This window comes from Capra hircus, chromosome 18, assembly GCF_001704415.2.
Source record: "Capra hircus breed San Clemente chromosome 18, ASM170441v1, whole genome shotgun sequence".
In the NCBI taxonomy this organism is placed as follows: domain Eukaryota; kingdom Metazoa; phylum Chordata; class Mammalia; order Artiodactyla; family Bovidae; genus Capra; species Capra hircus.
The window spans coordinates 40,982,412-41,003,804 of record NC_030825.1 but is presented as its reverse complement, the minus strand read 5'-3'; the positions used below and the strand labels follow the sequence as shown (position 1 = coordinate 41,003,804).

General features: G+C 42.6%; 1 pseudogene; it reads right to left on the bottom strand.

Moving 5' to 3' along the window:
• On the bottom strand, window positions 18,186-18,684 carry LOC102186240 (annotated as a pseudogene).

The window sequence follows — 21,393 nt, the reverse complement described above, 5'->3', positions numbered from 1 at the left end:
GTGTTCTTGCCTGGAGAATCCCAGGGAGTGGGGAGCCTGGTGGGCTGCCATCTATGGGGTCTCACAGAGTCGGACACGGCTGAAGCAACTTAGCAGCAGCAACAGCAGCAGCAAGGGAGCTAGGGGCCCACTGAACCAATAAGTTCTTGTTCCCCACCCACAAATACTTGATTACATTAGATCTCATCCTTGATAACTCTGTCATCTCTCCCACCACCCACCTGAATGAGAAAACTGAGATGGAGGAAAGAAACCCATCACCTACCCTTAAAAGCTAGACTTACAGTGTGCTCAGTCTTGTTGAACTCTTTGCAATCCCATGAACTGCAGCCTGACAGGTTCCTCTATCCATGAGACTTCCCAGGCAAGAATACTGGACTGGGTTGACACTTCCTTCTCCAGGGAATCTTCCCCACCCAGGGATCAAACCTACATCTCTAGCATCTCCTGCACTGCCAAGCAGATTCTTTACCACTGTGCTAAGGCTTTCTAGTTCTAATGCTGAAATTCAGAAGGGGTATATATGGGTGAGGTAGCAATGTGACAAGAGAGGGCAAAGCTGGCCAGAGAAGAGCACTTCCTATTCCAGTGGCTGTGTTCGGGTTGCAAACACACCATGATTACATACTTTAAACCTCTGTGCTTTTGGATTTCATCCAACAGACATTTACTGAGTGCTTAGACAGGCTGTGTACTGTTAGGTGTGAGCCATATGGGGAGGAATATGCCACAGCTCCTGCCTGTAAGATGACCACAGTCTATACCAGAGATAGGATGGCAAATGATGATAGTACATTGTCAGAGCAGGGATGTTAAAATTGGGAAGAAAAATCATCTGGGGAGTGGATGAGGAGTTAACAGTGAATTTTACCTAGGGAGATGGTAAGGAAGAATCACACCAAAGACAGAGCTTAATACTGGGGCTTCAGAGATAAGTAGGCTCATGTCACGTCAAGTGAGAGGATTCAGCATTTGCAAAGACATGGCCACATTCAACTGCATGGTGTACTTGAGGAAGTGGCAGCCAGAGTTTCAGATACGGACTTTCTCCCTGTGATCTGTGAGAAAGGTCAATCAGGGAGGAGAAGGGCTGGAGTTAGAGAGACCAGGTAAGAAGCTACTGTAATGGTTCCAGCTGGAGATGAAGAAATTCTACAACCAGGAAAAAATATCAAAACGTCCTCAACCCTCCTACTTCTCATTCTTCTAGCAACCTTCAAGCAAAAGAACCTGAGTCCCTGATGTCTTCTGCTCTTGGTAATGCAGGAAGGCCTGATATTTGTTTCTCGAGCAGCTTGTGGCTAGAGGTTGGCCTTCTCTCATTAGAGAACCCTGAGGTGTAGGCCCATGCCTGTTTTAGAATTCACCAAGGAACTCCACACACACCCCCACCATCTGCTAAGTAACCTCCCTTTCTTCTCAGTACTAGTCCTCTCAGCTCTGGCTGTTAGAAGGGGGCCATGCTTACAGTATGCCGGGGAGCAATTTGGAATAGCTTCAAAAACTGCAGAGATTTCCATCTATCTCTTTTGTTTCCAGAAAGATGTGGTCAAGGCCATGGAAATGCGGGCTTCTTTTTCCCTTGAAGGTGGGTGAAGATAACCTGTGACAGACACTTAGAAGTCACATGGCCTCATGGAACCTCAAGTTTGGTCTTAAATTTTCAGTTTTTGTCAGTTGATATAGCTCAAAGACCTCAAGCTCTGTGACCAGAAGTGGTGGCTCCTGTTAGGATGTAGGCCCTGCAGCTTTGCTTTCCTGGTGCTGATGAGAGGCACATGGTGGGACAATGAAGGGCACAGACTCTGCAACACAAAGACTTGGCTTGGAATCCTAATTCCATCACATGCCCACGACATGACCTCAGACAACCAGTTAACCTTCATATCTGTCTCCCCACTTGTAATAATGGACACAAGAAGAGTACACACTACAAGGGCTGTTGTGAGGATTATATTCTGATGAAGCGCCTATACACAGCCTGTGAAATGGTGACCAAAATTAGCTGGTAGATGCCTTTTGCAGGGCCCACTTGCACCAGTTCCACCCTGTGCCTCTGGGTGTGTTATACTGAAGCAGCACACACATCAAGTACCTGCTGATTACACAGCCAGAGGTTGGGGGGTAGTGGCATGTAGCAGTTAAGGGTTGGAACTCAATTGCCAGGGTCTGAATCCCAGTTACTCCACTTCCGAATTGTGTGGACCTTAGGCAATAACCTAACTCTGTGTGCTCAGTTCTCTCACCTGTAAAGTGGAATTAACAATAACTACCTCATAAAGTTACTTTGAGGAGCAAATGAGATTCATCCACTGTGCTGCACATAGAGTTCACTCACTCTCGTTGCTGTATACTAAACCACTTTGCAAATATTCTATGACTTATTTACCCTTCTACTCTTGATGGAGATTTCAGCTGTTTCCATTTGGGGGCTATCATAAATAGGACTGCTACAAAAATTCTTGTACATATCTTTTGGTGAAACCATGCATACACTTCTGGTTCAAGTGGAATTTCTGGGTCAAAGGGTATCAGTTTTAGCAGATATCGCCAATCAGTTTTCCAAAGTGGTTGTTCCAGTTTAAATCCCTCTAGCAGTGTATGAGAGTTCAGTTGCTTCACATCCTCACTAACAACTTTGCGACATTTTCATTTCAGACGTTCTAGTGGATTTACAGCACTATCACACTATAGTTTCAATTTGCATTTTCCAGGTTATATACCTTTTCATGTGGGCATTAAACACCAAGTCATGGATGGAGGAGCCTGGCGGTCTACAGTCCTCGGGGTTGCAAACAGTCAGACATGACTTAGTGACTAAACAACAACAACTAGCATCTAGCAAGCATGCAATAAATGCTAGCTATCATTGCTATTATTATTATTATTATTCTGTGGTCTCCAAAGCACAACTTTTCAAACAGGGACATTGGCACAGACTTCTAGAAGTTTCTAGACATTTTATGCTCTCTTGACCCAATGTTTATCTTCTGTGGGTACCTTGCCCCATGCCTCCCACTTCCCCTGACTAACTTCTCTAACAGTAACACTCCTTGTTTCTCCCTCAGTCCAGACATACAGAGTAGGAGGAACTGGAGACCAAGTGAGATTTCTGACCTCTGATATACACAGGTTCCCATCCCTGCTCAGGTGTGTCAATTCCAAGAAGACCAAAAAGAACCTTTAACTCAGAGGCTCCAGGCCACCCAGAGTCTCATCCATCTGACCTCACTTCCCTCTAGCTCCTTCCTGATGAATGGTTTTGACAACTTTCTTATGATCACGTCCAAGTCAGAAGTGAATCTTTAATACCTACTGTTAAGATGCATCACTTGTTTCTAAGTTACACACTTGATTCTCCTCGCTTAGCCAGGATCCTGAGGGGTTTGTTAATGCATAAAGCCACATACCTCAGGGAAAAACTCCATAATGTCCCTAAAACAAGAAGATAGTTAAGCTCTACCCTCAGTTTAGGCTTTACTGCTAAGTTCCAGGAGAGAAGGAAAAAATGACAGTGTATAATTGGGGGTGGAGTTGCATCTTAACAAGATTTTAGGAAAGAGTAAAAAAGGAAGGAGCTTAATAATTTCCAAATCAGGTCAAAATTTTTTGCTTATGTTCATATAAAATATTCTTCAATCTGTAACATAATGGACACGATTTTATTCTCTAAGTAGCTGGGGAAGAGGCTTCCTCTTAGATGAGACTCACCTTTCTTGGTGTACCCTATGGAATAAAAGGTGGGACCCCTGCCTGCAAGGACCTTGTGAGGCAGAAATACTCTGGGTAAAATAAGAGAATAAATTTGCTACTTTGTTGAAAGGAACTGAAAGAAAAAGATGTTAAAACACCAAAAACAAAAACAAAACAAACAAACAAAAACTGTTAGAGGCTGTTCATTGGAATAAGTCTTCAGGAAAGGTGCTTACTTCATTAAATTCATAGTGCCAAGTGAATCTTCTGTGGAAATCCATGAAGGAACTGAGATTTGTATGCAGGTCCTCCTGGGACAGAATTAAGAAAGCCTCTATACAAGAATCACAACAAGGTAGAAGAAAAAATTAAGCAAGGGCTCTGGACTCAGTCAAGCTCAGAATAACCAACTTGTTGATTTGTGTAGGACTTCTCCAATGCTAGCATTGGAAAGCTCCCATTCCAGGAACTCCCTCTCTCCCAGGCAAACTCTAACCAGGCTGGAAAACTGAGGATTTGAATTAAGTTTACCTAAATTTCCTAAGGCCAGGGAGGTCCCAGTTCATTTAGAATGAATTAGCACGTATACTGTTCAGCTTTCGCCTTCTACGTATGATCTCTTGCTATACAAAAACATATGCACAAAAACACAAACACCAAAAGTACATGCTAAAATTAAAATCAACAACTCCTAACAAGATAAATCTCCCTTTCTGATCAATAATTTAAGTCTCTCACCATGTTACGAGTTTGCACTTCACTGTGCATGGAGAAAGAGCCACCACTTTGCCTCAGCTCCTGATTTAAATGCCCTAAATCAGCGGCCTTCCCTTTAGAAGACCTTCAAGAACAGCAACAAAGCAAGAGCCTCCCTCTGGAATTCCTCTCATCCCCTTTTTTCTTCCCCCAACACGTATGCATGCAATATGGAAAAACTGACCTAGGAAGGACTTGTTTTCAAGAGGCTAGGCACAATGATCTCCTGAGCTAAAATTGATTATGTTTTCAATAAGTTTAACTCAGACCTTCAATTTTTGTAGTCTTAGAAACCAGGAGAAAGAATTTATTAAGAATGTGATCTCATGTCTAAATACCACTCCTAACCTAGAGTACAAATTCTAAGAGTCAAATCAGAACATTTCAGGCTAGTGGGATCAGAATAAGGCAGGATAATCGAGGTGCATTTTAAAGCAAGGCGTGCCTGGATTTTAATTACAAACCTGGCAGTAACGGGCATCTAGCCTTCATCCTATTCTCTGTGAATGAGGGGTATGAAAGAATAAGAATAAACAAGAATTTGGACCTGAACATTTGCAGCAATCTGGATGGACCTAGAGATTATCATACTGCTGCTAAGTCACTTTAGTCTTGTCCGACTCTGTGTGACCCCATAGACAGCAGCCCACCAGGCTCCCCCGTCCCTGGGATTCTCCAGGCAAGAACACTGAAGTGGGTTGCCATTTCCTTCTCCAATGCACGATAGTGAAAAGTCAAAGTGAAGTCGCTCAGTCGTGTCCAACTCTTAGCGACCCCAGGCTCCTCCATCCATGGGATTCATACTAAATGAAGTTAAATCAGACAGAGAAAGACAAGTAACAGATGATAACACTTCCAACTCTTTGTGACCCCATGGACTGTAGCCTACAACACTCCTCTGTCCATGGGATTTTCCAGGCAAGAGTACAAGAATGGGTTGCCATTTCCTTCTCCAGAGGATCTTCCCAACCCAGGGATCGAACCTGGGTCTCCCACATTGTAGGCAGATGCTTTACCATCTGAGCCACCAGGGAAGTTCATAAAATATGACACAAATGGACTTACTTACAAAATAGAAACAGACTCACAGACATAGAAAACAACCTTATGGTTGCCAAAGGGGAAAGCGAGCAAAGGGATAAATTAGGAGTTTAGGATTAACAGATACAAACTACTATATATATAGATAAACATGGTCCTACTGTACAGCATAGATAACTATATAACTATCTTATAATAAAGTATAGTGGAAAAGAATGTGAAATAGAATATATATGTATAATTGGATCACTCACCTGTACACCAGAAACAAAATACTGCAAGTTAACTGTACTTTAGTTTAAAAAAGAAAGAACTTGGCCTTGAAAAACTAAAAGGATGAGGGAGTGGCCAAGTGAGATGGCTATAGGCAGAGCAAGTTTAGGAGGAGAGATCAAGAGTTCCATACAGGATATGTCAAGGAGAGAGTTCTAAACTGGAAATATAAGTTTAGGAGTTACTGATATACAAGGAGTATCTGAAGCTGTGACCAAACAACATCACCAAGGAAGTGATGGCAGAGACAGAAATGTCTGTCTGTCCATGGGTATGCCACAGGGATGGGCGGACCAGTATTGCCTCCATGCTCCCTCTCCCCCTGCACCTATGCTCAGTCAGTTCACACAGCAGCAGGTGCTCTTCCATGAGAAGCCAGTACTGCTGTTGGCCAAAGAATTTCAGGCTTGGACATAAAAGATGGACTCAAGCCCAGATCTGCCACCCAAAGGTACTACCTCAGGCAAATCACTTGATTTTGATGAGCTTGTTTCTTCACCTGTAAATTGAGAGACAATACTATTTCCCTATAGAATATCTGTGAGTGTTAAGTTGAATAAAAATACTCCGTGAAATGCTTTACACTCTGCATTAATATTATTTATCTCATAATCTCTGATAACTGAAGGGAGAAAATGCTGTGCTTCTATTAGTGATTATATTTAAAGTTCAGGATGGTATACATCAATGTTTAAAACCCATAACTCTTTAAAACATATATTTCATCCTCAGCAACATTCAAAATACACATACCCTTTGATGCAGCAATTCCAACTGTCCTACAGAATATAGCTGCACAAGGATAAAGATAAATGTGTTAGGTGCTGGAAATAATAATAAGATATTGGAATTACCATGTATCATTAATGGGTTGTGTAAATAAATCATTGTACATTCATACAGTAGAATATCAGGTGTTAAAGGTAAGGAGAAAATACATGTGTACTGACATGAAAAGATGCCCATGACATTTATGTAAAATAATAGCAAGCAAGTTGCAGACAATATGTATAGTATTAATCCAATTTGTTTTGCATTTTTATGTATTCATATTGCACATTTTGATACGTGCATAGTAAAAAGCTAGAAGGATACAAGCCGCACTGTTGAGAGCGGTCACTCGGGTCACTATGTGTGGCTGAGGAGATCATGCCCCTCTGAGGAATGTGACTGGCACAGCAGAGACTCATTTTCACTTTCTCCTTTTGATATTCGAACTCTTTGAAGTTAAAAACAAACGCTGTTTTAAAGACATACCACAAACCAATCCTGGCACCCCGAGGTCCTTAGGAGGGTGACTGCATACATTCAAGACCAGAAGGTCTCTGTTGGGTTACTTACTGGTCATATTTCAATTTAGCAGGCCATAGCTTTCCGTCCCACCAATGCATGGCGGTACCAGTGGAAGCAGTACACTGAGAGGAAAACACTGGAAGCAACATAGGGCCATTTTGGAAAGGAAAAAGGAAATGCAAATATATTCTGAAAACAGATGGTGTCTGGAAGAGAAAGTGTGTTTTGGCAACAAGAAAGGAAAATCACAGGGGGAAGAGAGAAAAGGAGTAAAAGAGAAACAGCCAAAGGAGGTGGTAATTAAGTGCGAAGCTGAAGATTTCCAAGGGATTTTTCAGCTTTGGCAAAAGCAGGCCTCTGGACAATTCTGCTGAAGTGCATAGACACCATTTTATATTTCTTTTATTTATTAGAAGTATTCCAAGAGAGCAGTAAGCCTGAACCATGATATCCTGACACTAGTTTGTCCCCAGTGTTTCCAGTATTAAAGTTTTCAAATAATGTACTTCTCAGTTACAGTTTTAAAAGGGGACCCAAAGTTAGCTCTCACTCAGTATCATTCTAATATACTTCATATAGTGTGAGACAAAGTCTTGAGTCACTGCCAGTGTTGAGGGGGTTGTGTATGATCCACAGGCTACCTACTTGGGCCACCTGATGCGAAGTGTCAACTCAGTGGAAAAGACTCTGATGCTGGAAAGATTGAGGGCAGGAGAAGAAGGGGATGACAGAGGATGAAATGGTTGGACGGCATTGCCAACTCAATGGACATGAGTTTGAGCAAACTCCAGGAGATAGTGAAGGACAGGGAAGCCTGGTGTGCTGCAGTCCATGGGGTCAAAAGTGTCAGACACAACTTAGCGAATGAACCACAACAATCTGTCTCACCAACTCCTAACACCATTGCTATTCTTCTCTGGGCTCTGGAGGTCCCCATGGGTCACTGGTTGGGCAGGGGGACAACCATCCATTGAGAGATGCGTGACAATCAGGAGTCATACCACATCACACCTCATTTATAGCATGAACAAAGGCACAAGCATCTCAAATGTCTAATAACAAAGAGATTAATTGATGGATTATTCTGCACTAAATTGCTTGATGTCACAGCTGCTCAGGATATCAAAGGGCACCCAGCAACTATGACTGTTCTAGCAGGGAACAGCTGTGAGGGCCAGAGGCCAGCTCCCTACCCAGTGAGGGAAGGAAGTCCTTATGTCTGCATTGACCCCTCCTGCTATACCACTGACAGTTCACAGACAGGATTACAAAGAAGAGGTTTTGCAGTTGCTCCCAAATAATCTTTTAATGTCACAAAAAGTTGAGCCAAAGCCAAGAATACATTCAGTTCAGTTCAGTTTCTCAGTCGTGTCAGACTCTTTGAGACCCCATGGGCTGCAGCATGCCAGGCATCCCTGTCCATCACCAACTCCTGGAGCTTGCTCAAACTCATGTCCATTGAGTCGGTGATGCCATCCAACCATCTCATCCTCTGTCATCCCCTTCTCCTCCTGCCTTCAATCTTTTCCAGTATCTGAGTCTTTTCAAATGAGTCAGTTCTTCACATTAGGTGGCCAAAGTACTGGAGCTTCAGCTTCAGCATCAGTCCTTCCAATGAATATTCAGGACTGATTTCGTTTAGGATGGACTGGTTGGATCTCCTTGCAGTCCAGAGGACTCTCAAGAGCCTTCTCCAACACCACAGTTCAAAAGCATCAATTTTTTGGCACTCAGATTTCTTTATAGTCCAAGTCTCACATATATACATGACCACTGGAAAAACCATAGCTTTGACTACATGGACCTTTGTGACAAAGTAATGTCTCTGCTTTGTAATATGCTGTCTAGGTTGGTCATAGCTTTTCTTCCAAAGAGCAAGCATCTTAAAATTTCATAACTGCAGTCACTATCTGCAGTGATTTTGAAGCCCCAAAAAATGAAGTCTCTCACTGTTTTATCTATTTGCCATGAAGTGATGGGACTGGATGCCATGATCTTAGTTTTCTGAATGTTGAGCTTTAAGTCAGCTTTTTCACTCTCCTCTTTCACTTTCATCAAGAAGCTCTTTAGTTCTTCTTCACTTTCTGACATAAGGGTGGTGTCATCTGCATATCTGAGGTTATTGATATTTCTCCCAGCAATCTTAATTCCAGCTTGTATTTCATCCAGTCCAGCATTTCTCATGATGTACTCCGCATATAAGTTAAATAAGTAGGGTGACAACATACAGCCTTCACGTACTCCTTTTCCTATTTGAAACCAGTCTGTTGTTCCATGTCCAGTTCTAACTGCTGCTTCTTGACCTACATACAGGTTTCTCAGAACGAAGGTCAGGTAGTCTGGTATTCCCATCTCTTTCAGAATTTTCCACAGTTTGTTGTAATCCACACAGTCAAAGGCTTTGGCATAGTCAATTAAGCAGAAATAGATGTTTTTCTGAACTCTCTTGCTTTTTCAATGATCCAGTGGATGTTGGGAATTTGATCTCTGGTTCTTCTGCCTTTTCTAAATCCAGCTTCAACATCTGGAAGTTCACAATTCATGTATTGCTGAAGCCTGGCTTGGAGAATTTTGACCATTACTTTGCTAGCATGCAAAATGAGTGCCATTGTGCGGTAGTTTGACATTCTTTGGCATTGCCTTTCTTTGGGATTGGAATGAAAACTCACTTTTTCCAGTCCTGTGGCCACTGCTGAGTTTTCCAAATTTGCTGGCATATTGAGTGCAGCACTTTCACAGCATCATCTTTCAGGATTTGAAATCACTCAACTGGAATTCTATCACCTCCAATAGATTTGTTCGTAGTGATGCTTCCTAAGGCCCACGTGACTTTGCATTCCAGGATATTTGGCTCTAGGTGAGTGATCACACCATCGTGATTATCTGGGTTGTGAAGATCTGTTTTGTATAGTTCTTTTATGTATTCTTGCCACCTCTTCTTAATATCTTCTGCTTCTGTTAGGTCATACCATTTCTGTCCTTTATTGAGCCCATCTTTGCATGAAAAGTTCCTTTGGTATCTCTAATTTTCTTGAAGAGTTCTCTAGTCTTTACCACTCTATTGTTTTCCTATATTTCTTTGTACTGATCACTGAGGAAATCTTTCTTGTCTCTTCTTGCTATTCTTTGGAACTCTGCATTCAGATGGGCATATCTTTCCCTTTCTCCATTGCCTTTCACTTCTCTTCTTTTCATAGTTATTTGTAAAGCCTCCTCAGACAACCATTTTGCCTTTTTGCATTTCCTTTTCTTGGGGATGTTCTTAATCCCTGCCTCCTGTACAATGTCATGAACCTCCATCCATAGTTCATCAGGCACTCTGTCTATCAGATCTAGTCCCTTAAATCTATTTCTCACTTCAACTGTATAGTCATAGCGGATTTGATTTAGGTCATACCTGAATGGCCTAGTGGTTTTCCCTACTTTCTTCAATTTAAGTCTGAATTTGGCAATAAGAAGTTCATGATCTGACCCACAGTCAGCTCCCAGTCCTTTTTTTTCTGACTGTATAGAGCCTCTCCATCTTTGGTTGCAAAGAATATAATCAATTTGATTTTAGGATTGACCATCTGGTGATGTCAATGTGTAGTCTTCTCTTGTGTTGTTGGAACAGGGTGCTTGCTATGACCAATACGTTCTCTTGGCAGAACTCTATTAGCCTTTGCCCTGCTTCATTTTGTGCTCCAAGGCCAAATTTGCCTGTTACTCCAGGTATTTCTTGACTTCGTACTTTTGCACTCAAGTCCCCTATAATGAAAAGGACATCTTTTATGTGTGTAAGTTCTAGAAGGTCTTATAGTTCTTCATAGAACCATTCAACTTCAGCTTCTTGAGCATTACTGGTCGAGGCATAGACTTAGATTACTGTGATACTGAATGGTTTGCCTTGGAAATGAACAGAGATCATTCTGTAGTTTTTGAGATTCCATCCAAGTACTGCATTTCGGACTCTTTTATTGACTATGATGGCTACTCCATTTCTTCTAAGGGATTCCTGCCCACAGTAGCTGAGTGGCACTGGAGCTGCAGTTGCACAGCGCTGGAGCAACTGTAAGGAGATAACCCACATCCAAGGCCAGAGAAGCCCCAGCAAGATGGTAGGTACTGGCATGGTGGCTATGCAGGGCTAGAGCGACTTTGAGGAGATACTGTATGTCCAAGGGCTAAGGAGAAGCCCCAGCAAGATGGTAGGAGGGGCGAAATCACGTTTAGAACCAAACCCCTTACCCGCCAGAGACACTCAGAGGGCTCAAACATACCTTGTACGCACCAGGTCCCAGAGACCTCACAGAGACTGAGACAGAACTGTGTTGAGTGTCTCTTGAGGAGGTACAGGTCAGCAGTGCACTGCTGCAGGGGCAGGGGCTCTGGGTGCAGCAGACCTGGGTATGGCATATGCCCTCTTGGAGGAGGTCACCATTAATCCCACCATAGAGCCACCAGAATTTACACAGGTGGGAAACAAACTCTTGGTGGGCACAAACAGAACCTTGTGTGCACCAGGACCCAGGAGAAAGGAGCAGTGACCCTGCAAGAGACTGACCCAGACTTGCCCGTGAGTGTCCAGGAGTCGGTGGTGGCCTGCTGCAGGGTTGGGGGCACTGAGTGTAGCAATGTATGCATGGGATCTTTTGAAGGAGATCGCCATTATCTTCATTACCTCCACTATAGTTTGGCCCCAGGTCAAATAACAGGGAGAGAACACAGCCCCACCCATCAACAGAAAATTGGATTAAAGATTTATTTAGCATGGCCCCTCCATCAGAATAAGACCCAGTTTCCCCCTGTCAGTCTCTCCCATCAGGAAGCTTCCATAAGCCTCTTATCCTTGTCCATCAGAGGGCAGGCAGACTGAAAACCACAATCACAGAAAACTAACCAATCTGATCACATGGACCACAGACTTGTCTAATTCAATGAAACTATGAGCCATGCCCTGTAGGGCCACCCAAGATGGACGGGTCATGGTGGAGAGTTCTGACAAAACGTGGTCCACTAGAGAAGGGAATGGCAAACCACTTCAGTATTCTTGCCTTGAGAACCCCATGAACAGCATGAAAAGGCAAAAAGATACAAGACTGAAAGATGAACTCTCCAGGTCAGTAGATGCCCAATATGCTACTGGAGAACAGTGAAAAAATAACTCCTAAAAATGAAGAGACGGAGCCAAAGCAAAATGATGGAGGTAAAGTCCGATGCTGTAAAGAGCAATATTACATAGGAGCCTGGAATGTTAGGTCCATGAATCAAGGCAAATTGGAAGTGGTCAAACAGGAGATGGCAAGAGTGAACATCGACATTTTAGGAATCAGTGAAGTAAAATGGACTGGAATGGGTGAATTTAACTCAGATGACCATTATATCTACTACTGTGGGTAGGAATCCCTTAGAATAAATGGAATAGCCATCATAGTCAACAAAAGAATACATTATGAAGTCTCCAATTATCAGTTCTACCTTTGGGATAAGATGTATACCATGCACCAAAATGAAGGTCAAGAGACAAATCTTTTCAAACATATATATATATATGCACAAGTTTTTTTCTTATATACACACATAAATATATATGTATGTTGTGTGTGTATGTGTGTTGCTTGGGGCTCAGTTCTGGACAAATAGCTTTGAAATGTCTATTAAACATCCAAACATAGATGTCAAGTAGGTGGTTGAATATATGGTCTTAAGAGTTAAGGAGAATGGTCTAGGCTGGAGACATTTATTTGGACACTGCAGTAAGCAGCACAATGTTCTTACAAAGATGTCTATGACCTAATCCTCAAAACTTGTGAAAATATTGTCTTAAATGGCAAAAAAAAGACTTTGCAAATGTGGTTAGGGTATGGACCTTGGGGTGGGGAGATTATCCTGGATTATGCGAGTGGACCCAATCTTATCAGATGGGACCTTAAAAGCAGAGAATTCTTCTCAGCTGTGGTGAGAGAGAGCTGACAAAGGAAGAAGGTTCAGAGATATAAGATTCTGATAAAGAATAAAACAAGCTAAGGAACGTAGATTCCATCCTGAAGGAAATCAGTCCTGAATGTTCATTGAAAGGACTGATGCTGAAGCTGAAACTCCAATACTTTGGCTACCTGTTGCAAAGAACTGACTCATTGGAAAAGACCCTGATGCTGGGAAACATTGAAGGCGGGAGGAGAAGGGGACGACAGAAGATGAGATGGTTGGATGGTAGCACGAACTCAATGGGCATGAGTTTGAGTAAGCTCCAGGAGCTGGTGATGGACAGGGAGGCCTGGCATGCTGCAGTCTACGGGGCCGCAAAGAGCTGAACACGACTGAGTGACTGAACTGAACTGAACTGAAGGAATGTAGAAGGCCTCTAGAAGATGGAAAAGACAAAGAAATGGATTCTCCCTTGGCAACTTGAGAAAGGAACACAGCTCTGTTGACAAGTTACTGTAGCCCAGTGAGACTGTGTCAAACTTCTAACCTAAAAAGCTATAAAATAATAAATCAGTGTTGTTTTAAGCCACTAAGTTTGTGGTAATTTGTTACAGCAGCAATGGAAAACTAATGCCAGCATCATCAATATATAGATGTATTTAAATCCATAGAATGGGATAAATAGAGACAGAAAAGAGAAGAGGTCTTGGGACTGAGTTTTGGCAAGTTTGAATATTAAATCAGGGAAATGAGAAAGACCCAACTGAGCATGAGGTAGAAGAAAACATAAGAAAGGGGTATTCTAGAAGCCGAACGAAGAGTTGGTGTCACCTGTGGCTGAAGGGCCAGGTGAAATGACAGCAGAATTAGGGAACCAGACAGAAGAGGGAGAGCACATGTGCCCAGGCCAGCTGACACACAGAAGGAAAAGAGTGGACCCTGGTCCTCACCACCCAAGCCACAGTGATGAGACACACACAAATGGCACCCACTCAAGAGTGACTTCCTCACACACAGGGACTCCAGTTACCAGCACACATGGCCCAACCAGAATCCTAGAACATTTCCGAAAGATCAGCACTCTTTCCCATTGTGGGAGGGAAGGTGTGAACGTCAGCAGCAAGAAGAGAGAGGAATAGGAAGACTTTCAACTTTGGCTTACAGACCTACACTGTTGTCTCTCCTTTTACCATATGATATAGTCTGAGATGTCCAAGGCCCTAACTTGTGAAATGGCACATACTCCAAGTCCAAGAAAGTTACCATTTTATCTCAAGAGCATTAAAAAGTGTTTCCTTAGGAAAAAATATGAGGTCATCAAAATAAAAATGCACAGTCTTCCAGGACCTGACATTCCATGTCAGTCATAAGCCTCAGAACAACCTTTTATGTTTTCCCTTCCTTTGCCCCAAAATTCATGTTAGTTACAGATCTACAAAAGAATGAATGAAATCATGTATGAAGGACCCTTGTGGCCTGTGACAAATATAGCCCATGTAACACTGCCTCATGCTGACTCATAAAGACTTGTTCAGCTGTTGATCTTCTCCACCGGACTGAGAAGTCCTCAAAGAGGTGAGACTGTGCCCTTTCATCACTGAATAGTAAAAACAATAATCCATTAACTTCCCATTCATTGCACTAGTAATACGTGTCAGACACAATGCTAATTGTTTCCAGGCATTTAACCCTGACTTCCCTGGTGGCTCAGTCGGTAAAGCGTCTCCCTATGATGCAGGAGACCTGGGTTCAATCCCTGGGTCAGGAAGATCTCTTGGAGAAGGAAATGGCAACCCACTCCAGTATTCTTGCCTGGAAAATCCCATGGACGGAAGAGCCTGATAGGCTACAGTTCATGGGGTCGCAAAGAGTCAGACACAACTGAGTGACTTCACTTTTACTTTCAACCTTCACGCAAACCTAGGAGATGGTACTATTTACTTATTTCTCAGAAAAGAAATTTGAGATTCAGAAACATTAAGAAACTCACGTATAGTCAAACTAACTGAGAGAGTGACAGAGTTATCCAATGCCAAATTCTGTGCTGAATAAGGCCACCTCCAAATACACTCACATCCTAATTCCTGGAATGCATGAATTACCTTCTATGAAAAATATGATTTTGCAGGTATGAATAAGGATTTTAAGGTGAGGAGATTATGCTGAGCCCTATCCAGGGCTCAATGTAATCACAAGAATCCTTGTAAGAGGGAAAGAGGAGATCATATTGAATAGCAGGAGATATGACAACAGAAACAGGAGGTGAAGTGATTGGAGGAAGGAGCCATGAACCAGGGAATGCAGGCAGCCTCTAGAAACTGGACAATACGAAGAAACAGACTTTTCCCTAGAGCCTTGAGAAGGACACACCTGCCAACACCTTGATTTTAGATTTCTGACCTCCAGAACAGGAAGATAGTAAATTTGTGCTTACAACACTAGGAACCTGGTTACAGTAGCCATAGGAAACTGACACAGCGCTCTGTGCCTCTGTGCTTGTATGTCCCATCATCCTCATGACCTAAGGGAGTCAAAGGATGTTTGCTAAGTCAATTACAAATGAGAAAGAGATCTTCCTCTAAGATTTCTCCCACCTGACCCAAGCCAAACTCCTGACCAGGAGAATAAAGCCTTCCTCAAACAGAGGCAGGTGGAAGCAGCCCAAGTATGTCTGGGGTGATACTATGTGGTTTTCTAATTGCTAAGTTGAATGGGTAAGCTAGTTACAGTCTGAAGCTCATGCTATGCCAGTCAGAGTGCCCTTGGAAGACATGACAAAATGCAACCCTAATTTACAGCTATAATTTAAAGCCATGGGGGCTGGAGGGAGATAGGAGATGAGGGGAACTGGGTATTTTTATGTTCTACTTCCTGCAACAGTGCATTAAACGTCACAATGATTCAGCTAAAATTATAAGCAGCATTTGTAAAAAGATGAAATCATATTTTACAATCTAATTCCTTTATAAAAATTATTTCACGTCAAATTAGAACAATGAATACACTTGTACATACAGCAAGTGCACATAATTCTACCTTCCTATTTCTCTGAGATCATTATGGTCCATTCTTTTTCTTTTTTTTTCCTGTAATAATTGCCAGTTTTATTCCTCTGGCTAAGAGATCCAGAGGTATTTTGAGGTTGACATTTTTTAATAGTTCTATCATCAAGAGTTTAGGTGCCCCCATTGACCTTATAAGCTGGCTTCAAATTATTTGATTGACTCTTATTTAATTAAAAAAAAACCTTTCTCTTTGTGTGTGCGATGTGTTCATTAAAAAATGCATATAAGCAAAAAGAAAAAAAATCACACAGAAAAAAGCACAGTTAAATTTCTGATATATGCATGTATGTATACACACGTGCATACACACACAATTTGAGACTTTGTCCGCTGCGACGGCACATGAGCGTGGCCAAGAGGAGCTACCCTGAGCCCAAGGGCAGGGGCAGCGGCCAAGAGGAGCTACCCCGCATCAAGGTAAGGAGCAGCGGCTGCGCTTTGCTGGAGAAGCTGTGAAGGGAGATTCCACATCCAAGGTAAGAGAAACCCAAGTAAGATGGTAGACACTGAGAGAGGAGATCAGAGGGCAGATAGGCTGAAACTACAATCACAAACAACTAGCCAATCTGATCACACGGACCACAGCCTTATCTAACTCAATGAAACTAAGCCATGCCAATGGCCGGGTCATGATGGAGAGGTCTGACAGAATGTGGTCCACTGGAGAAGGGAATGGCAAACCACTTCAGTATTCTTGCCTTGAGAACCCCATGAACAGTATGAAAAGGCAAAAAGATAGGACACTGAAAGATGAACTCCCCAGGTCAGTAGGTGCCCAATATGCTACTTGAGATCAGTGGAGAAATAACTCCAGAAAGAATGAAGGGATGGAGCCAAAGCAAAAACAGCACCCAGTTGTGAATGGGACTGGTGACGGAAGCAGGGTTCGATGCTGTAAAGAGCAATATTGCATAGGAACCTGGAATGTTAGATCCATGAATCAAGGCAAATTGGAGGTGGTCAAACAGGAGATGACAAGAGTGAACATCGACATTCTAGGAATCAGTGAACTAAGATAGACTGGAATGGGTGAATTTAACTCAGATGACCATTATATCTACCACTGTGGGCAGGAATCGGAGAAGGCAATGGCACCCCATTCCAGTACTCTTGCCTGGAAAATCCCATGGACAGAGGAACCTGGTAGGCTACAGTCCATGGGGTCACTAAGAGTCAGATACAACTGAGCGACTTCACTTTCACTTTTCTGTTTCACGCACTGGAGAAGGAAATGGCAACCCACTCCAGTGTTCTTGCCTGGAGAATCCCGGGGACGGGGAGCCTGGTGGGCTTCCATCTATGGGGTCGCAAAGAGTCGGACACGACTGAAGCAACCTAGCAGCAGCAGCAGTGGGTAGGAATCCCTTAGAAGAAATGGAGTAGCCATCATATTCAACAAAAGAATCCGAAATGCAGTACTTGGATGCAATCTCAAAAACAACAGAATGATCTCTGTTTCCAAGGCAAACCATTCAATATCACAGTAATTCAAGTCTATACCCTGACCAGCAACACTGAAGAAGCTGAAGTTGAACAGTTCTATGAAGACCTACAAGACCTTCTAGAACTTACACACAAAAAATATGTCCTTTTTGTTATAGGGGACTGGAATGCAAAAGTAGGAAGTCAAGAAACACCTGGAGTAACAGGCAAGTTTGGCCTTGGAGTACAGAATGAAGCAGGGCAAAGGCTAATAGAGTTCTGCCAAGAGAACGCACTGGTCATAGCAAACACCCACTTCCAACAACACAAGAGAAGACTCTACACATGGACATCACCAGATGGTCAAAGCCAAATCAGATTGATTATATCCTTTGCAGCCCAAGATGGAGAAGCTCTATACAGTCAGCAAAAACAGACTGGGCTCAAATCATGAATTCCTTATTGCCAAATTCAGACTTAAATTGAAGAAAGTGGAGAAAAACCACTAGACCATTCAGGTATGTGAATATACCTGAATATGCTGCTGAACATGCTGCTTTGTAACCTGCTATGTTGGAATGAACATATTTTCATGCATATGTGTGAAATTTCCCAGTCGAAAAACAGACCTAGAGAATGTGTCAAAATACAAAGTGTAGATGCTGATAACAAGGAAAACTACCTAAAACAAAACTCCACCAGATGATTAAAAATAAAGCAAAAGTCAAAGATACATCAGGAAATGCTAACAGAAAGCAGGGGCCAGATTTTAATATTGGATACAAAAAGAATCCAAGGCCTAAAGCACATGGGATAAGGACGGCTGCATGATGTCCTTGCTTCCAATGCATCATCACAAACTTACTTCTTGTTCTTCTTATCTCTTCCCTAAGCCTTTCCAACTCATCTGTTCCTCTTATCATTTCTTCAGGGTCTCAATGCTTAACAGGAGCGTCCTCTTTATACCCCTAACCAGGCTGAGTCAGCCCTCCTCTAAGGTTTCCTTCTGCTTCCTGGCTTACACCTCCTTCAGAAGGTTGAGGATTTCTTTCTGCCTCCTGTGGTATAGCTTCCAAAGGGAGGTCTTCCTCAGCCTGTGGCATGTTCTGTGGTTTTCCTTTATTTTCTTCACAAGACTTTTGCATGTTGAGTATTTTTCAATTTCCTTTTTGAATAAATTAACCCTGCAGGGATCCAGGGAATTTTCCTCCATCTTCCCTCAGTCAATTTGGGTGGCTCCCCAAAGACCAAGAGTCTGGTTCCCTTCAAGCAGGGAGTAGGTGACTCAAGTTATTTCTAAATTGTTTCTGTGTCTCTCTTGGGATCCTCAACTAGCTCTAGCCCATTCTTTAAACAAAGAAGATGGCATCTTCTCTACTGGTATTGTAAGGAGGCAGTTTTCCAAATTAATAAATTCAATGTACCTCATAGTTTAGCTCCTTTAGAAACAAAGAGCTGGAAGTCTGAACACTTGAGGCTTCACAAGTGATTCATTGTGCCATGAAGGATTATTTTCCCTTCCTGTATCCCAGTTTCTCTAGTCAGGTTAAAATCCTACACTTAGTAAAACACCTCAAAACAGTTTTTGAGCTTTTAAGAACAAGTATTATTAACATAAGCGAGGGCTTCCCTGGTGGCTCAGACGGTAAAGAATCCACCTCTAATGCAGGTGACCTGGGTTCAATCCCTGGGTCGGGAAGATCCCTTGGAGAAGGAAATGGCAACCCACTCCAGTATTCCTGCCGGAGAATCCCACGGACAGAGGAGCCTGGCGGGCTATAGTCCATGGGGTCACAAAGAGTTGGACATGACTGAGTGACTATACAATATACGACAATTAACATAAACAGAGCTAAAGCAATCGTTTAGAACTGAATCTCAAATTCACAAAGGTTTGTATTCTATAATCTATTTGTAGCTGACACAGAAGGTAAAATAAATTATTGGGTAAATCTAAGGTAAAATCAGTCACTGCCTTCGGTCTGATCTTCTGACTGGACTGGCAATCACCCATAATGTTCCCAGCTTGCCTGGTTTTGCAACCCAGGTCCCCAGGGGTCCTGAGTGGCTTTAGAATCTGAATAAATCACACATCCTAAGGGTCCATTGAGACCACCAGAAACTCAATTTATTTTTGACCTGAGATAAGATTTTATTGCTTCTCAGATAAACAGTTAAAAATGGTTTGCTTTTCTGCCTCAGGGGTGTTAGTTTGATATATAAGGCAGGGAGATTATTAAATCTTTGGTGCCTTCCAAAGATGTAAATTAAACCACAGCATCTCCTTAGCCGCCTCCCCTGTATGAGCTGGAGATTTATTATTAACTTGTCACTCTCGCATGCTCATCAAAACAAGCCATGATTAATTACACCTGTTTATTTAAGGGTACCTGTCATTTCAGCTTTCTGTAGACAGGATATTACAGTCTCTTGATTTCTTGGCTGAACTAGAGCTAAGGACTTTTACAGGGGAAGAGAGAATTACTGTCCTCTCCTAATCATTTCCATAAATATATTTGAAAGAAAGGTGGTCTATATGCAACTGCACAATGTTGTTTTCATTTTAAATGAAGCTGACATAAATCACCCATTGCTTATTAAATGCTTTTCACGTACAGTAATGGTACTAGGTATACCTAGTTCAAAGCAGTAAATAGTCCTTGCCCCCATGGAGTTTATAGCCTTGATATCCCCTTCCCAAGGTATTTGTCTCTCCATATTACGAAAACAGGGGAGAATAGAGCAACATTGAGAAACTGGATAAAAGGAAAGCAAAGCAAATCATACCCCTTCTAAGGTAAGCTTACACGAAGTGAAGTGAAAGTCGTTCAGTTGTGTCCGCCTCTTTGCAACCCCATGGATTTGGCCTGCCAGCGGGCTCCTCTGTCCATGGAATTCTCCAGGCCAGAATACTGCAATGAGTAGCTATTTCCTTCTCCAGGAGCTCTTCCCAACCTAGAGATCAAACCCAGGTCTCCCATATTGCAGGAGGATTCTTTACCGTCTGAGCCACGAGGGAAGCTCAAGTTTGCACAAAATAGACACAAAATTGAACCAGGATTAATAAGACACCTGCAAGGTTCATTCCCTCCTCTGGGTCCAGTGTAGGTCTGCAGGACTGAACTACATTAAAACCATGGCATTTCACCTCTTTTTTTCCCCCTCCCTATACCTGTAATATCACTCCAGTACTCTTGCCTGGAAAATCCCAAGGATTGAGGAGCCTGGTAGGCTGCAGTCCATGGGGTCGTGAAGAGTCGGACACAACTGAGTGACTTCACTTTCACTTTTCACTTTCCTGCACTGGAGAAGGAAATGGCAACCCACTCCAGTGTTCTTGCCTGGAGAATCCCAGGGATGGCGGAGCCTGGTGGGCTGCCATCTATGGGGTCGCACAGAGTCAGACATGACTGAAGCGACTTAGCAGCAGCAGCAACAGCAGCATACCTGTAATATAACATATTATCTGATTACCTGAATACCCACTGAAGCACAGGAAGCTTTCAAATGAGATGTAAGGCAGGGTTGCCTGACCTCTGATCTGCCACAAGAAAACTTCACCTTTACCACTTTAAATTTTAGGATAGAAAGTGTGAAAGAAAGTGAAGTCTCTCAGTCATGTCTGACTCTTTGCGACCCTATGGACTGTAGCCTACCAGGCTCCTCAGTCCATGGAAATTTTCCAGGCAAGAGTACTAGAGTGGGTTGCCATTTCCTTCTCCAGGGGATCTTCCTGACCCAGGGAATGAACTCAGGTCTCCTGCATTGCAGGCAGACGCTTTACCATCTGAGCCACCAGGGAAGCCCAATTTTGGGATAATTACCTTCAAAAAAAGAGATTCTTGATTATATTTCTGTTTCTCTTTTTTTAAGTATTTATTATGAAAGTTGACAAAAACTACAATAAAGATGAGATAATAAAATAATTACCTATTATCTAGCT